General features: G+C 40.1%; 1 long non-coding RNA gene across 1 annotated transcript in view; it reads left to right on the forward strand.

Moving 5' to 3' along the window:
- The window catches only part of LOC141728579 (uncharacterized), a 75,106-nt gene extending 54,196 nt beyond the window's left edge, over positions 1–20,910 (forward strand). The window contains exons 3-4 of the long non-coding RNA XR_012579654.1: positions 4,565–4,699; positions 5,895–20,910. This is a non-coding gene — a long non-coding RNA (uncharacterized LOC141728579). The remainder of the gene's footprint in view (positions 1–4,564; positions 4,700–5,894) is intronic.
- The last annotated feature ends 487 nt before the right edge of the window (positions 20,911–21,397 follow it).

The following is a 21,397-nucleotide window of genomic DNA, read 5'->3' on the forward strand; positions in this document are numbered from 1 at the left end:
GCCGTTCAGTTACAAGGAATTATATATTATTTCTGGTGGATTATGCTGATTATAAAAAGAAGAATTTGGTTCCTGCCTCTACAGCAAACATTACTGTGCATCCTGAAGGAAGCAATGGCTTTTCACTTGCCCCTTTCCTGTCCTCTGTCTCTTCCCTTTGCTCCTTGCTCCCCTAAACATAATCACCAGATACTTTTTCTCTCTTCCTGGGTTTCCCCCCCCTCTTTTGACAAATGCATTGTGCCATGTGACTTACAGAAGCTCTTTTGTTTCTCAGGTCTGTTCAATTAAGTTACAAGTCTGGCCAGCCCTAGTAGGTCAGAGCCCTGGTAGCCCATCTCTGACAAGCAAGATTAAGCGGATGACAGGTATTCATACATCTCCACAGCTTAGAACCCCTCAAAACAAATATGTGTCAAATGCACACTCTAGGGGATGAACTGCAAAGGATGGCACCCTGGAAAGCTGTTTCACAAACTGCCATGGGAAGGTTAAATATTACTGGTTCCGATTATCCCCAATTTACTGCTTACACATAGCAGAGCCTAAAAAATAGGGGAGACAGGTGTGAAAGTGAGTTAAGTGAAGATAAATGGTTTCCCCTGCTGTGTGAGGCGTGTCTTGGGTCATTTCCCAGCCCCACCTATTAAGTCTGCCTCTTCCATTAGGAAAAAGTCAAGTGTGTATTCAAATACTCAGCACAAAGTTTTTCCTGCCTCTGCAGAGATCATGCTTAAAGCTGTTGGGTTGAAGACCATGGATGTTATTTCTGATTTACAGGTAGAAACATAGCAAAATAAAGTCACTTGTTTGATATCAAACAGCTCAGTGTATGATAAGAAATGAAACCAAGCATCCTCTGTGACAGTTCAGAGATTTAACCACAAATTCTTAAGCCCTTCAGCCTTTTCAACAGCAAATTCAGTGCTTTGCTTGCCTGTAAGCACTGACCGTGGTTTTGTGCAAACAAGCTGACCTAAGTGACTATGCCTTGAGCAAGGACAGTTTTATGTGTCCAAGTGCAAAGACAGACTTGGTCCATGTTCATCAGGAATTGTTCTTATGCCCAAAGACAGGGCAGCTTGTGAGGCTGATTTGGAGACTGAGGCAAGCCTTGCATCTTCCCAGAACTTTCCGGGATGTTATTGCCAAGGGACTGAGCCAGTGCACAGAGAGGTTGCTGAGCACAGGCCCTAATGTTCTGGCTATGCAGATGTTCTCTGTATTTGGAAGACACTGTGTGGAGAAAACTTAGGAATGAATTAGTTCCAGATTTCAAAATATATATTTGTATGCTCTCTCTGTCCTTGACATATTTTACCAATGTAGGTTCCTAAAATCCAGGACTTTCAGAGGACTAGTGCCTAATAACCTGCAAAACTGTGGCTTCTGGTCAATTATGATAATTAGAAAGCAAGAATAGCACATCCCAAAATGTTCTATGTTGACGCAGCTGGACAACTGCAGTTTAGTTCTTGTTGTAATACTTCACACTCAGACAGGTAGTAAAATTGGAAAACCTTTAACATCAGACACTGATTCATCATCTTCATATAAAGTCTTCAAGGAATAAAGAAAAAAATACTGATTTTTCACTCACATTACAGGTAGTGGACCATATTACTTACTTGTTAGTGTGCTTATCAGTGACTGTAATAGGAACATAATGAAGAATTGGGGTTAAAAAATGGAGAAATTACAATTTTTGTGCAGTTTTTAGTTTGATTTTCTTTATAAATAATTATTCTTTTCAAGTTTTTAATTTATGCAAATATGCACACAAATATATATATACACATATATGCATTCAGCTTTTCTGTTTGTTTAATCCTATACCTAAAATATGCCCTCTCTTTTCCTGTCTCTCTATTCTAATGAAAAAAAATATTACTGGGCGACTGATTTTACATTTTAAAGTTTTTTCCATTGGTAAAATGTGGCTGTCATTAAAGACCTCTTAAAAATCTAATTCTCTTTTGGTCATAATAGTCAAGGTAAAAGTATTATATTTGCAATTGAGATGGCTGCCTAAGAAAAATTTTGCTGTAATTGTCCTAAAACCTGTTGATGTATGCAAAAAAATTAGAACCACTGAAACTTGAGTGGTTTAAAAAAAAAAGGTTTAAAATTAATTCCTTAAGTGTTCTGCCAATTTCAGTTCTGTGATGTCTTGGTGTAGCAGTACCTCTGGAAGATAAAATTATAACTTATAAATTTATGTTATGTTATATATTATATTATATTATATTATATTATATTATATTATATTATATTATATTATATTATATTATATTATATTATATTATATTATATTATGTCTATAAATTATAAATTATAAATCAATAGATTTATAATAACCAAACTGGGAGTGTTTCTGTCCCCGGGAAGCTGTCTACAGCTGTCCCAGTACAAGAGATACAGCAAGCACTTGGCTACTCTGGTACTTCCACAGTCATTTCTGAGTTCCTAAAAATAATTTACCATCAATGTTCTCTGTTTCTAAACTCACCCAGAGTATATCACAGGCATGAAAAATGCTTTTGTGTTTTGGCACTAACTTGCAGACCTGACAGTGGGTTGGCATGTCTCTCAGATATGAGACAGTTTAATTACTCCATAACAGCTTTAATTGTTATCACTCTCAGGCACTGCAGCCACTCTGAGCCTGGGAAATGAAGGCACACGTTCTCCTTGCTGGATCAAGCCCTTGTCCTCTGTCCACCCTGAGGAAAGCTGCTGAATACCTGCAATGAAGACACCTGCATATAAAAATATTTGGGAATATCATAATGTGCCATTTTACTCATATGAGAACACAAGAGGTGGAAAGTTCCATGTGATGCAGAGAAGACATGGAAGCCATGGCTGAGTCCTGTTGGCCACAGTGGCTGCCAAGTGGTGCTTGCTGCTGTATCAGCTGATGTTGTCCCAGCTGAGCACAAGATGCAGAAGGGAAAAATGATTCCCACCTATGGTTATGAACTTCTCAGATGAAAAGCTTCTGAGGGTCCAGTGCTTCCAGGGCACATCTTTGGAAAGAGCTGCATAGGTCTGGAATGCTCACATACTCTGACAGAGGAGAGGGGGATGAAGGCTGTTGTGAAACACATACTCTTTGTCAATGTGATCTTATTTTAACTTGAAACTACTTACAGATCTTTACAGCACTGAGCCCTCTGAGGGCTGAGTGACATGGTGCCTTTGAAGACACAGTGGCATCAATAGACAAAACATTGAACTCACCTGGCCTGTCTTGTGTGTGACCCAGCCCTGTTTTAGGCACCCAGCCTTGCAGAAAATCCACTGCTTTTGTTTGTCCGTGGTTAATCCAGGCAGAGGAGGATGGGGAGCTGCAGAAAAACCATTTCCCTTGTCTGAGAAGGCTTAGAGGTGCCAATTTTGACATTATACATAGTCTTAAAATTCTTGTGCTGTCTGTGAGTAAAAAAAAAAGGGGAAAAGAAAACAAAAACAAACCCAATGGACTGCATTGTGTGTGCTGAGCCTGAAACTGTAAGCCAGAGAGCCATTTTGTCACTTTGCACTTGCAGTTCATTTTCACTCTAATCCTTCCAGTGTACAGCTGAGTAAGAAAAAAGTAAACAGGCTAATGCCAAAATCCCCCTTGTGTATAGGATTACTCAGTGGTAAGAAAATGTCTTGGATACCTGGGCTGGGGAAGAGGGGGACTCCCACCCAAAGAAGAAAGGGGATGGAGATACAGATTTTGGGGTACCAGCCTCTTTGCCAGATGATAAGATGATGGTAGAGAAAGGAAAAAAATCACAGCTCTACCTCCTCCCTCTCTACCTCTAGAATATTTCAGCAATATACATCAGGAGTGAGTACACATACACATCTCCCTCCGTGGCACATTCAATCCAATCTGTAACTTTTTCCAGTATTAATCTAAAGGCGTTTTTGACAGCCTGACCCACCAGTGCTTCAGGAAAGGATCTGTAGCTCCTGTGCCTGCCAGCCTCAGACAGCTTTCTCCATAGCCTTCAATAATCTCAAAGCAGCCTCAGGCAGTTGTGATTAAGCAAACATGCCTCATAACAAATGCTCATGTCTTAGGTAAGAGCTGAGCTTCAACTATCCATAGAGCTGACAATTAATTCCTTCTTTTCTGAAACAGCTGAGTGTAAGGGAAGACACTTCAAAGCCTTTACCACCAAATAATCATATCAAATTACAGCCCCACTGTAAAACAGTTCTTCTCATGCTGCTGTAAGTTCAATCATTAAAGAATCACAATAATGCTCAAACAGAACAAAAAAAAAAAAAGTTTCCACCACCAGAGTGCAAATTCTTTAACACTTCTGTCAATTAACTACATAACTGAATATAGAAATAATGGTCTCCCCATGGCCACAGAAATACAGGAGCAAATAGTGACATAGTGGATGTTTTCTGCCTAATTTACGTCATGTTACCCATCAGGCAACTTACACTGGAAAATGTTTTTGTCACAGTTCATTCAATCTGTATGCTTACTTAAATGAGACTGAAATGCAGATTACCACTATTATATTAAGCTTTTGGAATGTACTTTTGCTTTTAGATGAGTGAATTACAGATTTGCTGAGCTCTCTGAAACAATCTGGCTAATCTGAAACTGAAACCACCTTCGGAAATTTCTTGCTGCTGTTGGCTTAAAGAAGCCTGAGAAGAATCAAAATCACCACTTGTGATGGAGGTAAAACCAACACATGAAATTGCTACTTCACATTGGGTTATGTGTAATCAGCAGTGTTTACTTAAAGCAAAATGCATCTTAAACCTGAATTGTCAGAAGTAGTGACACATAAAGGGCGTAAAGTAAGGTCTCCTACAGTCAAAAGCTAGTCCTGCTATGCCCTTGCATATGAGGAGAAGAAACACAGGAAAGAATTGCAGTTTTTCTGCACAAAAATCACTGTGATGTAATGGGTAATTTACAAGGATGTTGATTGAAATTTCTGTGGTAATAACAAGTATAGTTAGTAGTCACTGGCATATTAATTAACATGGGGCAATAACTCCCCTTCTAGCTGTCTGTAACAGATCCCAGCCTCTATTACTCTGTATCTAATAAAACTTTTAATAAACTATTCTATATAATTTTCAAAAATCAAAATAATTATTAATCATGTACAGAACTTAAGTGAAACAGGTGGACATAGGTATTCACTGTGGGATGTTTCCACTCAGAGAAACCCAGCAGAATCAGTCTGGAGACCAAAACAGATATTTTAGAGAAGAAGGAACATCAAAATACCACGCTCTTAACAGACCAGATGCCATTAACTAAAAAGCAACATAGGAAGCACTTCTGACTTTCACTTGCTATGTGTAATCTAACATTTACCCACCACAAGCCAGTGTCTTCCCTCCAATGTGTCTTCCCTTCTAGAAAATGCTGGCTGTGGAGGAAAACTATGGAGTAATGTTCTTCCTTTGAACAGTACTTCCATTAGCAGGAATGCTGCTCTTTGTAAGTGGCTTTGCTGTTGAAGCACATGACATTGTACTTGAGAGTTTTAGATCTTTGAAAGCAACAATGACAAAAATAACTCCTTTTAAGTAAAAAAATCTTCTTAAACATTTTTAACAGAAACTTTTAAAAAAGTTTGTGGCATCACTAAATGACTGAACTTTGCCTTTTAAACTTTAGGATGGGGAAGAAAATTACTTTTTTCCCTTCCTCTGTGTTTATGTTCATTTTAAAATAGAATACCCATTCTTCACTTACACATCAGACTCGGGTAGGGAACCTATTCACTGATACGTGCTCTATCAGTTGTTAGTAAGTGGATGGGTTGTTGGGGCTTCATTTTTTTGAAAACCCAGCAGAACACCCTCCTTCGATTTTCTTGCCAGCCCTTTATTTTACTTTCTGTTTTTTTTCACAGAATGAGTGAAGTTGGAAGGCACCACAGTGGGTCGTTTGGTTCCAACCTCCCTGCTCAAGCACGGTCATCCCAGAGCACACAGGAGGTGCAAGGCATACAGCACAGGATGGTGTCTCGCAGATTCTTGATTGTCTCCAGTGAGGGAGTCTCCTCAGCCTCTCTGGGCAGCCTGTTCCAGTGCTCAGTCACCTGCACAGTGAAGAAATTCTGACTCATGTTCAGGTGGAATTTTCTGTGCATCAGTTTCTGCTCAATGCCTCTTGTCCTGTTGTTTGGCACCACTGAGCAGAGCCTGGCTCCATCCTATTGGCACCCCCTTTTAGATACTGATGGGCATTGATGAGGTCCCCTCTGTCTCTTCTCGAGGCTAACAGGCCCAGCTCCCTCATGCAAGAGATGTTCCGGTCCCTTTATCACCTTTATAGCCCTCTGCTGAACTTGCTCCAGGAGTTCAACATCTCTCCTGTACTGAGGAGGACAAAAATGAACACTGTACTCTATATGCACCCTTGCTTGGCTCCAGCAGGATCCAGAGGGGCAGGATCACCTCTTTTTTGGGGCATAAGGAGACTCTTGGGCATCACAGAATTAGCAATGCCTGTGATTCACCTTCTTTAGTTTTTGCCACAACTGCTGAGCCAGGCTTTCCATTAGTCTTCCCACAGTCTTATACTTCAAACTAAGCACAAGAGATATTGAGCTCTAACAGGTCAATGGTAATATTTTGCATAACCTTTGCAAATGAGAAAATTCTCCTTGAGAAAAAAGACAAGTATATGTATTGCTTGGAACGTGTACTTGCATCCCTGACAAATTTCCATCTCTGAAAATTTCTCCTAAGGCTGTGTTTTGTTACCTGATAAGGCACAATTTGATAAGGTTGCTTGTGGCTTGTATAAAAAGTACAATATCTTCTACCTTTTATTTTCCATTGTTTTGGTTAAGACTATACACTCAAAACTGTTTTTGTCACTGAACCGGGGAATTATGTCTCCTTTCCTGAATAATTCTTGAAAAATTATCAAGGATTTGTTACATTTACTTTTGCTCAGGTACATAATTTTAAAAAAAGTATTAGTGGACAAAAATATGAACACACAGTTAAGATACTCTAAGTCTGAGAATGGCAAGTATTATATTTCATGGCAAACATCACATTCTATTCAGGAGAATTAGTGTGTAAATGTGCCCTATACACAGTTCACAGAAGCCCTTCCTCAGTATAATAAGGTGCATATTCATGACAAAAACACTGTAGCAGAAATCAGAGTGATTCTAAGCCAAGGTAAAGGTACTTCTTAGACTGTAAATAGCTGTATTAGAAGATATATCACTATAGTTGTACTTTGATTCAGTCTTTCCTTTGAGAAGGAATCCTATTCATGTTTTAGTGTTTTGATATAGTCAGCCTCATTTGGAGGTATTCAGTGGTTTTTGTTTGGGAAACCATCTAACAGGCACTACACAGCTCTTTATGAATAGAAACTCAATTTCTTAAGTATAATAGAGCTGTTCATTGGGTCTGTCCTTGTGTTGAAATTCAAAATATATGTACACAAATAAAAAGTGACATTATTCAGTCCCATCCAAAAGGATAGAAACCTAAATATTTCTTTATGAAAGTAAAATGAGGTGACATGTAACAAAAAGGAGAGGCTTTTTTGTATCATAGTGTAGCTGGATACAACAAACAATGTGAGGTCTATAATATAACAGCTCTAAGAGATATATTACACACTGCAATGGCAGTCTTCTCTGGAGTATTCTTCCTATGGTGCTGAATATCTGAGCAAGGCTGTCAATCTCAGAGCAGCTAAACAGTATTTCGAATTCTGAAAAGAATGAGTGAGGCTAAAGAATGATTTGTAAATCTGGTCAGTATTTATTTATATTTTTAAGTCAGGGTAATTCTGAACAGGCTGCTTGCAAAGGTGGTCTTGATCAACCTAAGGAGTTTTTCAGTCTCTTCAGAGAAAGATTATTTGCTAGGGCAAGAAATGTTTACCAGTGTACAATAAAAATAATCTTTTTCTTTAAGTCCCTTGGTTTTAATGAAGGTGAATGTAATTACAAAACTGAGTTAAATATAAAATTCCTGTGGAGAGCAAGATCCCACAGATTTTTTTCTAAGGAGGAGGTTCAGTGTTTTGGGTTTAGAAACAGAATCACAGTCACAGGAAACTGGAGGAAATGTCAGTCTGCTTCTTGTTGTCCCCTTTCCCTGGTGTCTGAGTCTCCCTGCGTCTGTTTCTCTCACAGTAGCCTAAGGCACCACCATGGAGCTTCTCCTGGGGTCCACAGAGGTTTCAGTGGGTGCTGGACCCCAAGGCTCCCTGCACCAATACCCTGCATCCATGGACCACCCATCCCTTGCACGACCTCTGTGTGGTAGGATGGATGCACCACCAGGGCATCAGAGAGAGGAAACGTTTCCCAAGGCAGCATGAGCTGGAAGAAAGGCTTCTGGGACACACAGGAACAGCAGCTGAGCATTTGAGAAAAAAGATTTTGGCACTTTATCATAAGATTTTTGTCACTAAACTCAACATGATATTGTTTAATTTGCTATTTTAACTTAAGTATAACATGTTTTTAAATGTGCCCATTCAGAGTCCTTTTTTACCCCTCTGAATGGCTACACTGAGGAGGTGCAAGGTACATAGAATCATCATAGAATGGTTTGGATTGGAAGGGACCTTAAAGATCACTTAATTCCAACCCCCTGCCAAGGGCGGGAACACCTTGCACTAGGCTGGGCTGCTCAAAGCCCTGTCCAACCCTGCCAAGGATGAGGATGCCACAACCTTTATGGCCAATCTGTTTCTGTCCCTCACCACCCTCACCACCCTCACCACCCTCACAATGAAGTATTTCTTTCTAATACCTGATAATACCTAATACCTTTCTAATACTAATCTAAATCTACCTCTTTCAGATTGAAGCAATTTGCTCTTGTCCTATCATACACACCCTTGTAGAAAGATAACAATTTGTGGTTTTTTGAGAAGCATGCTTCTCAGAATTTTGCTCAAACCTCAGTAACCAATAATGTCATAAACCTGAGGACAGAGCTCCAAGGTTTTTCCACATTAAAATCCATTGCAGAAACTTTAGGGCACCAAGGTTTAGGCATTTAGTTGCTCAGTGGGGCTTACACTCTGAACTCCTACTCACTGGGTGTGCTGGGTTCTCAGCATACTGGCAGCTGAGTATGAAGATCCCTGTCTGAAGTTCTAAGTAGAAGTGTTCCTGAGAGCTGACAGAAGTTGAATTCACAAAAACTTTTAGAAAAAAGATTTTGGCACTTAATCATAAGATTTTTGTCAACAAATTCAACATGATAATTGTTTAATTTGCTATTTTAACTAAAGTATAACATGTTTTTAAAGTTATGTCCATTCTTCTTGTATTTCAAAATATCAGTTTAGTAAGTAAAAGAGAGATATTTCATTACTCTTTTCCTTTAGCTCTTTTTAATTATCTTTTTTTTTCCTCTGCTGTTTTGTGACAGAGACCTGGTTTGCTCATTCATTCTGTTCTCACAGTGCAACTTGAGCTGTGTTCAGTGTTATGTTACTTCCTTCCTGCATCAAGAAACCTCTATCATGCCCAATTTACACTCTTTGCTTTCACTGCACATCGTGTCAGCATTCCAGGCTGCAGTTAGTGGTGATTAAATAAGATAGAAATGCCTGAAATTCGCTGGTTATCCTGCCTGAAACACAGGAGCTGACAACTTCTCTGCTACTTGCTCTGTGCAAGCTCAGCTTGCTTGTACTCTGCTCAAATGCAAAGGTTGGATTTTTTAAAATCCAAAACAATTAATAACCTCAAAAATCTCTCTTAATTTGGTTTAACAATTTGTAAATTGAAATCCAGATCCAAATTCTTTGACAAATGACCACAGCGTTTACACTTCCACTGGCGTAATATTACCAAGGTATACAATTGAGTTCAACTGAGGCACAAGCTTGATTAAAAATAAAAATGTATGGCTAAATCAGTATGAAAATAAGTTGTTACATAGTCAATATTTAGAGCTGAGTTAGACCTTTCCCCAAAGCTATACTCCAGCCTTTCATGAAACTTGCTAGATTTCAAGTGTGAAAATTTTATTTTGCTAAAAAAGTAGGATTTCTGTAACCAAACTCTGCCTAGTCAGCATATGTGGCTCTTTGCATGCTACCATCCATCTCAAAAACATCTGAATGAAGAACAGAGGCTGCCATGATATTGGACTCCTGTCTTAACAAAGCTCCATGAAAGTGTACTCCTAAATCTTGAAAAACCTTCCAGATAAATGTAGGAATCACACCAACATTAGTACTTTCCCTGAAGGCAAATGCTGCAATTTGGGCATGAAATCAACCAGATTAGGAGGAAGCAGAAAATCCATGCAAGGCAGCCACAGAAAACCTCTCTGCATGGCTTCTGCTGCTCAAGGGACTATCCACTTCAGCTCCTGTTCCTCCTTAGATCCCAATGGTGAGGTTGGGTTGGCCATCTCCCCTAGCCTCTACCCCCACTGCAGGTGTTGGTTTCTAACAAATTCTTTCCCTTCCTCTCCCCCAGCCCCTGGGACTCTCACAGAGTGGCTCCTCTGATTGCAGTTATGAATGCACAGCTGATCAGAGAGCAAGAGAGGGCTTGATAACCTATGAACTGATGCTGCCAAACACATCTCTTGGGACTATCTAGTCTATGGTATCATTCTAATTAATTTATTTCATCATTATGAAAGCCCTCCTTTAACTTCTACTCCCCTGCCTTACTGAAATGTATTATCCATTAGCCAGTGCAAGTGTAAGGTTCCTCCCCTTAAGAGCACGAAATTGTCCTGTGCTGGGCTGGGATATTGTTTGGAGCAAGGCTCTGCTGCAGCAAATCTGGATTTCAGCTTGCTAGCTGCGAGCTGATGACTCCCAAGGGAGCAAACATGGAGATCAGGCAGGTAGATAACCAGTGCTTGCTTTAGCAGGGTCTTTGGATGGCACAGGGGTGTGGAGAGGAGGATGGGTGCTCTCCTGCAGAGCGTGATGCCGGGGAAGTCTTCAAGGCAGGATGGCTGCGACAGGACTTCCTCCTCTGGAAGGAAACGAGATAAGGGTGAAACTCTAACTAGAGGGCCTCTTCTCAAAAGTAAGATTTAATGGCTTCTAAATGATTGTGTATCTATCTAATGGATTTAGCCTGTAGCAGGAAAAAAGGAAAAAGGGCTAGGAAATCCAGGATTGAAGCTAAAGCTACTATGAAGCAAATCTCAGCAAAATAAATGAGTACAGGTTCATTCTCTCTAAAAACATTCAGGGAAAACAATAGAATTGGAAAACAATTTATGTTTAACACATTAACAAAATAACTACAAGCAATTTATCTTTAACACCCTAACAAAATAACTAGAAAAGCTTTATTATTTCGGAAAGAACTGAATAAAGACTAAGACTAGGGCTTTTATTTTTGCTTATCCTTTAAGCATTTTCTCAAGACAGTACTAAATTACAGATGAGCACCAAGTATGTAATGGCTGATAACAGCACATAGTTCAGGCAAGTGAAACGTGTGCCTTGTCACAATATTGATGAGCTTATTTAAGGAATGTTCAGACTCTGACTTTACAACAGTGTAAACATGAGCATTAATCAGAGTGAAAAGGACAGGACGACTATGGCAGGCACAAACAGACATCTGCATCACCTGACAAAAAACACACCTTTCCAGCATAAAACATAAGTGGTGTAAATAGAAAAGCCGAGATGAGTGGACAGAAAATAAAGTGAATATGACCAGTGGCATTTGTTAGCTGTAAGTTTGGGTCTCTGCATTTTGGGGCAGTCGGTAACATTGACATGTGTCTTGTGAGGCACTTCGTTATCATCTGCCTGCACTCTTCATGAGCTATAATTATTTTCATTGATTCTTAAATATTTATACTATCAGATACTCAGGCTCTGAAAGAGAGGTGAGGCACGTGCTAAAGTGGGCTCATGTGTATTTGCACTTACTCCAATGCAATCCCCTTTTTTTCCACAATCAGTCCCAGATGGGACAGATCCCATGCAAACCCTGTTCCTCACCTCAAGCTTTTGACCAGCCCCCACTGAAGATGCTGTAAATGATGGGCTCCTGTGCTGTCCTGCATAGCTTGGAGCAAGGAGTTTGTTTACATGCCTCCCAAAACTGGGAGCAGGAAAGAGGGAAATGCAAATATGAATGAACTTAAAGACATGTAAGCAGTTCTTTCCTCTCTCCTCTCTGAGACCTGCTGAACCCACAGCACAGAGCAGTTTCATGTGGGCACACTTTCAGAGACTGGCCTTCCAGATCCATTCTGGGCAAATGGAGAACAACTGGCACAACTTTGAACAACATTATAAGATCAAGAGTTCATAGCACAAGATTGAAGCCCACATGCTGCAGAAAACCAAATGCCAAACCTGCCAGGGGATGCTGATCTCACACTGGCCCCTGGATTCATCCCTCCCCCCTCTTTCAGTTTCTCAGAGGCTTCAAACAATGGTTCTGTCATTGGTGCAGGTTAGTGAGCACAGCTCCCCTTCTCCTCTTGTCATTAGGGTCTTTCATGTCTTATTATCGAGGTGTCTAATCTTCCTGCCCTTTGTTGAGCATTGCAAGCCTTGTTGCAGCTGTTCTGTATGAGTCTAATGTAGCTCACTAGATAGATGTGTGGATGAGACTCTCCAAATGCTTGTGTTCTGCTTAGATGTTATCATGAAAACATAGCAGCCTTGACCTTTCACATAACTTAGCCAGCCATGAATGGTGGTGGCAAGCCCTGTCCCCCAGCCACATAAATTTCATGCCTGTTCATCAGCTGCTGTTATGCAGAAGAGCATTTTATCTCCCTTACTTTTTGACATCTTAATTTGGTTACAGGGCTTTCCTAGAAGCTATTCTTTGCATATTTTCATCCCCAGCTTTTGCCTGCTGGAAGGTATTAGACAACAAAGTGCTGCCTGGACACTTTCATTTGTAGAACATGAGCTAATTAGCACTTTTAATGGGTTTAATGGATTGCACCAGAGTCTTATAGAAACAATGCTTCTTATCTAGCTAGCAATAATTGGGAACACAAATGAGTAGATCCCATTCTTCCTTGTAATTGCATTAAATCAGCTGATGTCTGAGCTGGAGCAGTACCAATGCGAATCCATCTATGAAAGCTGCTACACCTTCCACTTTATTTTGTCTCTGTGCTCATACATGTTTGTACTTGTTTCAGTGAGACTACCCACATGTGCTGCTCCTACCAGTGTGCAGTTCCCATTATGTTTTGGTACCATTTACTGCTCGTAATGAGATCCCACGAGATGACACAGCCTTATGATGAAGAGCTACCTTCTATTTCTTAATCCCTTGTTATGCAGCGTTACATGTATTAGATGGTTTACATATTAGATGTTAATTAAAGGGGAGCAGATGGAATCTGTCAGCATCAGAAAGGCTGTGCGCTCCAGTTTGTGAGCCAGTAAAAGCAATCCACTGGTTTGTCAGGATGCAACCCACTGAATAAAACTGTCCTGTGTGAATGGACAATCAGAACTGCAACTTCTTTGACATTTAACTGCAATGTGATGGATTAATAATAAAGCAATTATAAAGTAGTTAAGGAATACAGCAGAGCAGCAGCCGCTGCCTATGTAAGTATATCCTTGATGGAAAAATAGTTTTGATGCCGAACTTGAAGTGTTGTGCAAAAATGCTTTTTATTCACTACTCTTCTCCCACTTTCCTGCAAACATTTATTTCTGTGTAGTAAAAAAAATCTGAGCATTATTTTTTCTACTGCTGGTGCTTTGAAATTTCTCTGTATCTTTCACAGCCAAATGAACGTCTCAATTTTCCAAGTACGAGGAGTAAATTGAAGAGTGGGCTCTGAAATTACTAAGTTACTCAACAGCTTCTGGTGGGAAGAAGGCAAGTGGCGATGCTTCCAGGCTCAGCCCTTCACTCACTGAGTCCCATCTTTACTCAGAAACATTCTCAAGTGTGGGAGCAGATAATTGGGTCCCTGTGGTGGTAATTGCCACTAGCCAGTGAGCTAATTTATTTATTATATAATATTATATTATTTATTTTCTCTCTATGTGTCTCTTCTCAGTGGTGCACTTGATGATACCTCTGTAAAAGGATGCTCAATGACAGTTGTGGTAGTGCATGTAGTGAAACCATTATTTGGCCCCTTTAAAAATTAGATCACGAATCAACTGTTTTTTACAGAAAGCCATAAGTAGTCTCCAGAGAATTCTGTGTGGGGATGAGCTGCGGAAAGATGAGAAGCAAATGAAAATGACTGGGAAAGAAGGAAAGGAGAAGTAGAGGAAACTGTAATGGATAAATATCAACATTTATGGGTATTTATCAAGCTCCCGGTTTTGACTTTCAGCATGTCCTAGTGCTGTTTCTTCCCCCGGGTCTGGAGCCTGGTGCAGAAATCCGTGGCTCTCTGTTGCAGTACAACAGCCTGGGCTCACCTAAACCATAAGTATCAGCTTAGGACCTGACAGAGAGACATGAAGTAAATCTGCAGTGTGAGAGAATGAAAAGAAGGAAAGGGGAAAGGAGGTTGTCAAATGGGCAATAGGACAAGCTTGTGTACAGAGCCCTTTGTTGGTTCCCAGGTTTTCAATCCTCATGCGAAGTAGCAGTCCTCTGATGGTGGGATGCAGCTGTGGGAGTGAGTGTGGCTGTGGTTTTGGTAAATGCCTGGGGAGAATGAGGTGAGCTCTCAGCTGCCACATGTTCTAGTGCATGACTGGGCTTCACCTCTCCAAAACAAAGAGGTGCAGAAACAGCATCACAGCTGGCAGCAGCTTAGAGAATGACAGTCCTGCCCAGTAAATGTGTTTATGTTGGTGGGAGTCATATCTGGAAAGCAATTGTCTCAGCTGGAGATAATTAGTTATGAAATAAATGAAAATATATTTTCTGAGATCTGATGACATTGCAGAATGGTGGTACTCTACACTGTGAGAAATGCCTTTTTGTGTTAAAAGGAAGGACCAGATCTTGATTCTTCTGGAAAATTCTTTTTTAAAAAAATCTTTACTGTCTCAGGGATGACTGAGCAAGATTGTGGGTAAGCAGCTTTCGAGGCCACATGCTGTTTATGTTAACTCCTGTTTTACATTATGGTGGTGGCCAGGCTTCCCAACCCATTACACCAGGCACTGGCAAACAGAACAGGTTCAGAGCAAACAGGGGTTTAAAATCTGTGTGGCATTTGGTGCTGTATCAGATGGCTGGGATAAATCTAAGTTATACTGTCAGAAAACAGTTGCATTTATTGACCAAAACAGTGTGACATTAGTGCTTTTTATGTTTAAGATGACCCACAGGCCAGAAAACATTCTGACTGCCTTTAACCATATTTTTGTAGCTTGTAGTGTCTTAGTCTTGGTCGTCTTGAACATAATTATTTCTTGGTAGTCTTAGGTATACTTTCATTGTTTTGCTTTCATTGTTTTGGTTTCATTGTTTGCAGTTGTAATTGCTATAAAATTATTTGTTTTAAACATGGCAGAGCAGTCTCTGCTAAATCTCTCAATTTTTACTGAGTCCCATTAGTAATTATAACATCTGTTTCTACATTAACATGATGCCTGACATGGATTTATCTATTGTATTTTTTAATGCTTTATATTAAGTTTTAATTAAGTGGCTGCTGATATTTTAGATACTCCTTTAATTTCTCTGAATGAAAACTGTATATTGTGAAAGATGTCCTTTTCTTCCCTTCTTATAATGGTTATAATTAAAATATATGTATCAAATGTTCATATATTTTTTTAACTAGGAAAACATTTTCTAAGCAATTACTTCTTTCATATCTGAGGAGTTGTATCTATTGGTCACCATCTACTCCTCAAACAACTCATACTTAAAGCTGATTTCTGAGTTTTGTTAGGAGATTCTAAAATCTTTTTGAAGCTTCAAGTTTCAGGTATGCCGGTCTCTGCTGTAGTCTTTTCCCACCACACAGAAGAACATCAGATCAGAATATTCCCACATTGCCAAATGAGTTTTCTTTATTTTTGAGTCAGTAGTTTTTGGCCGTCAGACAGGGGCCAAATATTGAATTAAGATGTAACGGATGGTGGAGTTAAGAAAACCAATTCTATCTTACATGAAGTCACTTAAAACCATAAATCACAAAGTGCCCTGCACATACAATGTCATTGTAAGAGGCTGAAACGCCATCTTGCAGTACGCCTTTTTCTGGTTCTCACGGGCAAAGTTAGTTTTCCTCTTAATTTCAACATTCAGGATGCAATCTGTGCTACCAGTATAACTTTTCTTCTGTAAGCTTATCCAGCTCACAGAGAGATTTTATGCCAAGTGTCCTTTAACCTCTGGCGTGGTGCATGAGTGAGACACAGTAAAGCTGGATCTGATTTTGGGCAGACAAGGAACTGGAGAAGTTACTGAGGACCAAAGGGCTCACTGAGGAGGGTCTGTCCATTTATTGACTGCATGGTCAGGGTTCTGAACCATGTGGGCTGAAGCTGGAGGAAGTTGTTCCATCGACTTGATCTCAGAACATGGACCTGTTCAACAGAGCTGCTGCTGAGGATGTGACACTGGCTAGAAGTTCCTTATTTAAATATTTTTCCTTAATTTCTTAGCAAGATCTTCACGTTAATTTTCATGTACTGCACAGCTACATTAGAAAAATGTGTTTTCCTCCTGAGATTAATGTATAATGACATCTTTCCAAAGAATGTTTAAGTATTCACACTTCAGAGAAACTGACCTTTAAGCCACACTTAGTGAAAGTAAGCTAAAATCAGTTCTGCATTCTTGTTACCAAGGACACTTATAATAATCTTCTTAATTGTCCTTGACAATCTTATCATTAAAGATCTTGGCATTAATTAACTATATAATGTCTCCTGGTTGATAAAATCAGCCTTGCTGTCACAATAGTCATTGTATTTCCAGGCATTCTTTGCAGGACTGTGTCTATACCAGGGGTCGTTCATGCTACTAATGTTGCCTGGATGACACACAAACATTTGGAGCACTTAATTGTCTGAGAAGTGAGCTGAATGAAGGCAGTGGTGTCACTGTAAAATATGTTCCAACTCAGTGTTTCTCAAGGGAGCTTTTATGCCAAGATTAGCATCAATGTTTAATTGACAGCCTCTTCACTTAGTTAATTACCTGGGCTATTGTAGCAGAAAGAGAGAAATGGACAAAGGCATTTGTGATATGAATCACTACCAATACAGAAACAAATATGTGAGTCCTGTGAAGACCTACAGGAAAAATACTGAGTCTCATCTTTCTCCTGCTGGAGTATGATCTTTCAGCATTTTCAAAGGAAAGCCTGAATCACCACAATAGCAATGGTGGTTCAAAGGTGGCTGGGTTCAATGCTTTTCTAATTTTCAGATGGCTGTTAGGAAAGATTGCAAGTAGAAGGCTGAAAGTTCAACCTGTGGGCTCTACATCAAAATACAACCAGACAGAATTTGCATGTAAGTCCATATCTTCTCACACATCATAAAAATTTTAACTTTTTTTTTAGTATATGTTTTTTTAAAAATGGGCAGACTAGAATTTCAAGTGTGGTCTGTAAATCTCTCATACATTAATGCACTGACTGTTGTTGTGCTTAAAATGTGAGTGTGCACAAGATCTTTCAAATACAAATGTGGGAATACAGCAATCTTATTGAGAATACTTTCCAGAAGGCACAGTCACTCAACTTGGTGTCTCAGCCTGACCTCCAGCTGTGCCCCCAGCAAGCACCAGCCAAAAGCACACAGCTGCTGAAGGAAAGCAGTTTATACTGCGGTCCTGGGTTAATTTTGCTGGGAACAGCAAACGTATTCTTCTGTCCAAATTTATCCTCCTGCCCATAAACAGAGGGAGAAAACAAACTTTTCAGTTTTGGCAGCAGGATCTTGGAGGGGGCTGTGTGACTTCCTACCAACGACTATGGCAGAAATCATTGGAACTGCAAGGGAAGAAATCCCAGTCCTCCCCTCTAAGGAGATCTATAGGAACCAAGAGGCGAGACTAGAAATAGTCCTTATGTAGCAGGATGTCAGTGTCCTTTCTTTTTTTTTTCTGTTCTGTGGTGTTACATAACCCATTCACTGCCTAGTTCTTGTCTGTCAGCACAAACACCCATAGGACTTAAGCAGTGAAGTGGGAAGGACTATGAAACCTCTTCCATTTGCTAGTGCCACTGTCCCTCCACAGTGAACAACCAAGGCATGATGAAACTGAGCTTGAACTCCAAAATCTCTATGGACTGTCCTCAGAAGACTGGGGATCCAGGGCAGGCGCACCAGAGGAAAAAAGATTTTTAACAAAGATACTTAGCATCAGACCAAAAACAACAATCACTTGCAATTTTAGAAGACCTTGGCATGAGCACCACAGCTGTGAGCAACAGCTCAGCCCCATTAAGAGTCATCTATCTCCAAGTATGGACTCATCAGCTCCCCACATCACTCCATACAGATATTTCTGGGGTGCAGTTTCACTACCAATTAACACTGTGAGCCACTGATGAAGAAGGAGTCCGGCTCTCCTCCTCTCTTGTTAGGTGTCTCTCTCAGGTTCCTGGCACCCAGCTGCTGCATGGCCAGGCTGAGCCACCTGCTGGCTGCTCTGGCTGAAAGCTGGCAGTGAAGAAGAGCAAAGGAGCCCATGGATGAAGTGTCCTTCTAGAGCAGAGCCAGCATCTAGACTGGCCTCAGCATCATGGATCCATGTATTTGTGATGTTCATGGTGTGTTTGTGGGCAGCCAGAAGTTCAGATAATGGTTCATTTAGAAGAATTGTTAGTTTTAGTGGAGATCTAACTCAATCTTCCAGTCAGACTGTACTTCCAGCACTTTTGCCATCAAGCTTCCTTAGACACAGCTTTTAATATGGAAATCATATTGATTATGAAAAGGAACAGACCTGTGTTGCACACTGTCTTCCTTGGTGATCCTTCCAGAAAGTCCTTCTCCACTAAGGAAATGGGTGGCAGGTACTGGGCAAAGGGAGATAATCCCCATTACTGCTGCCATTGGGTCTGAGCTGGATGCAGGCACCTGTGAATCTCTGAAATGCTTGTGCCCTGTAAAGCATCAGAGCATGCAATATTACCATACAGAGCACTCATTCCCTTTTCTTCTCTAATGGAATAAATCAGATTCCCAGGTTCAAGTAAATTCTTTCTTATATGCCTCAGGTTTTACTTCACGCATTTCTTTGTTTTTCCTCGTGATTTTCTTTCACCTTTTGCCAGCCATTTTGCAGAACAGATTTCACAAAACCTTGCATGTTCTAAGGCAAAGAAAAAGAAATGCCAAAGTTTGGATTCTTGAGCACTCTCCTCCAGACTACCAGGTGAAGGCTAAAGTTAATGCAAGAGTTTACTCTCTCATATCCATTTTCCACAAGGGAAATATGAACGCTAGTGACTCTGTTGGGGAAAGCCCACAGCTGCACAGAAGAAAAGACATAGGTGCCAATGAAACTTAACAGTAGAGTAAAAAGATCACTCCAAATCTTCTGTATTTGGATCTGAACAAGGTCTGAACAGAGGTTCTGAAGGCCACTGATGCTTGAACTCTGACTTGCTGTAGACTGAAATATGTCTTCCAGTTTATTCAGGGGCAGGGCTATATTTCATGGTTTTGGATACAGCTCACAAGCTTCCATCACCATCACCCTCTGCCCCTGCCAGATTTACAACTGAGGCCAGCTTCCTGTTATTTCAGGTCACTGTCATTTCATCTGCCCTTTGACACTATGTTTTCATAACTTTGAGGAGTGAATACTACATTCACTATCTCAACAGCTATGTTTTCACCCTGACTGCTCGTTTTGGAAGGCATCATATGTGTCATAAAAGTGTATCAAACAAAAAGTGTATCAAAGACCAGGCCTGTAAAGATGTGCCTTTAAATGACCTGTAGGAGTAAGAACGTCTGGTTCTGCGTCAAGTTCATACAGGTGGTTTGTGATATTGCAGTATATAAACCAGCCCTTTTCATGCCTCATACTATTGAATTAGTCTTGTAAAAGTTCAATGACTCAAAAATGAACAAAGTATTTTGAAATTACGTGTGCCTAGGAAAGATATAAACTTGGAAAGAATGAGTTGGAGATAATAAAAAATTGATTTCTGGGACTTATGTTCAGGAAAACAAGTGAAAATGAGGTCCAGTTCTTGGCTACTTGTCCCTGTAGAGACAGCCCATGGTAGGGCAGAGTGGTGATTTTTGTCCAAAAACTTGACTTGGTAATGAACTGCAGCTGGGCATTGGTTTCCTAGATGCCCACTGACACAGGGAATCCCTTGTGTGAAACGATCTCATTGCTCTGTGAGTCAAACTGTCCTAGGCCTTCTGCTTGTTCTCACTGTTGAGGTAAAGGAAGTGAAGCTCCAGAAAGAAAACAACTTGTGACTCACAGAGAAAAGGTGACAGAATGATAAGTAGGGCACACTTGACTGCTGTTTTCACAAAAAAAATCTTTCCTTTACCTAGTTCTGCTACAAGCAGTAGCTCTCTCTGTGTGTTTTTTGCTAGTTCTCCATTCTCCATCTTGCAGAACTTCTGCTGTTATTTTCTCTGGCAGATTACTACAACCTTGAAGTAACAAAAAAATTAATACAGGGGAAAGACTAGACTGGAAAAAATAATCTGTATGGAAAAGTGCATCTGTTAGTCTCTGGAACAGTCTTCACAGGCAGACTCTGCAAAGAGTGTACTTCAAACAGAGCCAGTCACTGGTCAAGAACAGAAATGGCTGGAAGAAGATAAATAATTTTAAGACATTTTGTTTTCATCTTGTCTAGCCCTGCTTACAGGCCATGCCACCTGAGGCAGTTGCAATGGCAGTCACCATTACACTGCTACCACTTGCATCTCAGAGTTAGCTTCCCATAAGACTAGTCACTTGGAACTTGTACTTTTGGCTTGTGGATGTCATTTTAAACAAAAGAACACTGATATGTACTTAGAAAATCTTTTTCTGAAGCCATAAAATGGAGACTTTTTATATATAAATTGTTTAATATTATTAAATCTCCAAGAGTATTGGGGTTATCTTCTCTGTACTATTTAAATACCCTTCCATAAAATGTTGAAGACATTAGTTTAAATTATTCATCATTACTAGGTAAAACATGCATAACATCCTTATTTTAGTTTTAGATTTTACGTGTCACTGTATTATTGAACAGTTTGATGCATGACAGATTTTTGGGTAGCAACCACTGCAAGATGAGACCTGGCTAAAATAATAAATGTTAAAAAATATTTGGGATTAAAAAGTTGAACAATAATTTACCATTGTTACATTGAAAGTCTCAGCAGGTACCTACAAGGCATGTCCCATGGGAAAAGCAGCGCTGGTGTAAGCACCAACATAAAGTGGCACCCAGGCCTGGGACACAGATGGGGCAGCAGGAAGGGACAAAGTGGTTAAAACTGCAGTTTTTGTTCAATTGACTTCTGGTGCTGAATGGTCTG

The sequence above is a fragment of the Zonotrichia albicollis genome, chromosome 3, assembly GCF_047830755.1.
Source record: "Zonotrichia albicollis isolate bZonAlb1 chromosome 3, bZonAlb1.hap1, whole genome shotgun sequence".
Taxonomy (NCBI): Eukaryota; Metazoa; Chordata; class Aves; order Passeriformes; family Passerellidae; genus Zonotrichia; species Zonotrichia albicollis.